We start from the raw sequence: 2,608 nt of genomic DNA, 5'->3' as shown, positions 1-2,608 counted from the left end.
ACCATTAAATGAACATATAGCATTTCCTGGTGTTTGCATTCAACTCAATAAACTACTACAGCCTGTGGGTCAAATCCAGCCTGCCATCTGTTTTGAACAGATGGAGAGCTAAGAATAGCTACTTTTTTAAAAAAATTAAACTGTCCATTATAAGATAATTGTAGATTCAAATGCAGTTGTGGGAAGTAATACAGAGAGTTCTTACATACACTTTACCTAGTTCCCCCAATATTACTATAGTGCAATATCTTAGTACGGCCAGGATATTGATATTGGCACAGAGAAGATACAGATCATCACAAGGATGCCCACGTTCTCCTTTTATAGCCACGCCCACTTCCCTCTTACCTGTGCCCCCTCATTGTCCCAGGGCAACCACCAATCTGGTCTCCACTTCTATCATTTTCTCATTTCAGGAAGGTTTTGCTATATAACAAAATACAACCATTTTGGATTGACTTTTTTCACTCTGTATAATTCTTGAGAGGCCTCTAGGTTTTTTTTTTTTTTTTTTTTAAAGAATCAATTGTTGTTGTTTTTTAATTGCTGAGTGCTATTCTGTGGCTTGGATGTATCACTTTTTTCCTTAGAGCTGTTTTTAATAGCATTTACTCACATTATTCATAGTGGCATAGGTTTATAGAAGATGTTTAAGACTGGCTAACAACTCAGTCTTATCTTGGATTTTCTTTTAAAACAGAATAGGAGAAGTAGTATGAGTTAAAGAATATTTCAGGATGACATGTTGGCTATAAACTCAAAAGCTACACTGATACCAATTCTATAAACAGCAAATAGGAGTGTAACTTTATTTAAGCCTACTAGTTTACATTTTGAAAAAGCACCCTCATTTCTTTCAAGTCGAGTACCGTAAACGGTTCTTGAAAGTCTTCTATGGACATGACATACTTAGTCCAACTGGTTGGGGGCTCAGGAGTGAACTGATGTGACCATCCAATGCAGAGTCTCATTTAGGGTTAAAAATCAGTGGCTCCTGAGTGGCTCAGTTGGTAAAGTGTCCGACTTCAGCTTAGGTCATGATCTTCTGTTCGTGGGTTCGAGCCCCGCATCGGACTGTTGCTGACCACTCAGAGCCTGGAGCCTGCTTCAGATTCTGTGTCTCCCTCCTCTCCTCTCCAGCTCGTGCTCTGTCTCTCTCAGAAATAAACATTTACAAAAATCAAACCGCATGACCAAAAAGTGACAGTCCTGGCAGCACATTAGTTCCTCAGATAACACAATTCCCAAACCTCTCATCATCCTGCTTATCCACCTGTTTTGCTTTCACTTACACAGACCATTCTTTTCATGAAGTTCACCAGAATTCTGAAAGTCACAGTTGGTACAAGACTGAATGAGAGTAGCTTTGGCCTTTGATATTACAAAGTCACTTTCAGTAAAATACTTTCTTCATTCTGGGTCAAGGAGAGGTAAAACTGGAAGACTAAGACTCCCAAACGCCGTCTGGAGTTATGAGGTATCCAGGTGAGGGTGTGTGTGCATGCTGGAATGCTGCCCTTAGTTGGACTCATGGATGCTGCATTCAGTACTGTCCCGAAAGTCCTTATTAAGAGCCAGTCTTGCGAGTGCCAGTGCCGGCTCCAGGATGACTCGCTGAAGGTGGGCCCCGCTTTAGTAATTTTCTTTTCTCTTCATCCACTTCTGCCAAGATTAATTGGTAATTTTCTTCTCTCTCTGTCCAGTTCTGCCAAGATTCCAACTCTATTTTTGCTTTGAAGATCTTTTCCAGTTTCTAGAAGCTGAGTTCCTCGGCCTCTGGTCCCTTCTCCACCTTCCCAGCCAGCAACACTGTATCTCTCTGACCCTTCTTCTGTGGTCAGTTCTCTCACCCAACCTTTGTTCTGTACTTATTCTTTTAATCATTCACTGGTGGAAGGACATCTGTGTTGTTTCCAGTTTGGGGCTATTATGAATAAAGCTGCTGTGAACAGCCACGGAGAGGCTTGTGTGTGTGTGAACATAAGTCGTCACTTCTCCGGGATCAATGCCAATGAGTGCAATTGCTACATCATATGGTAGCTGCCAAACTGGTTTCCAAAGTCGCGGTACCACTTTACATACCCCCCAGCAGTGTGATCCAATTTCTGTGTTCTTGCCAGCATTTCACGTTGTCACTATTTTTTAATTTTTAGCTGTTCTGATAGATATGTAGTGATATCTTATTGCGGTTGTAAGCTGAGTTTCCTTAATGGCCAATAATGTTGAACATCTTTTTATGTGCTTTTTTTGCAATCTGTATATTCTCTTCAATGAAATGTGTCTTCATGTCTCTTACCCATATTCTAATTGGGTTGTTTTTTGCTGGTGAGTTTGGAGAAATTTTCAGACACTTGAGATGCTTGTTCTTTTTCAGATATGTGGTTTGCAAATATTTTCTGCCAGTAGCTTTTTTTCATGCTCTCAAGACTTTCATGCTTTAAAGGCTCTCATAGCCTTTATCAGAGCAAATGTTTTTAATTTTGATGACTTCCAATTTATCAATTTTCCCTTTATGGGTTGTGCTTTTCCTTCATGTGTTTGAACTCTGCAGCTCCCATAGCTTTTCTTCTATGTTTTGGTCTTAGAAATTTTATAGATTTACATTCAA

At 40.0% G+C, this 2,608-nt stretch overlaps 1 pseudogene; it reads right to left on the bottom strand.

The window, feature by feature from the left end:
• Positions 1 to 1,410: 1,410 nt before the first annotated feature.
• LOC120227414 lies at positions 1,411 to 1,792 on the bottom strand (annotated as a pseudogene).
• Between the last annotated feature and the right edge of the window lie 816 nt (positions 1,793 to 2,608).

This window comes from Hyaena hyaena, unplaced genomic scaffold (genome assembly GCF_003009895.1).
Source record: "Hyaena hyaena isolate Hyena2069 unplaced genomic scaffold, ASM300989v1 scaffold_2289, whole genome shotgun sequence".
In the NCBI taxonomy this organism is placed as follows: Eukaryota; Metazoa; Chordata; class Mammalia; order Carnivora; family Hyaenidae; genus Hyaena; species Hyaena hyaena.
The sequence above is the reverse complement of the archived record's forward strand: the minus strand, read 5'-3'. Positions and strand labels throughout refer to the sequence as shown.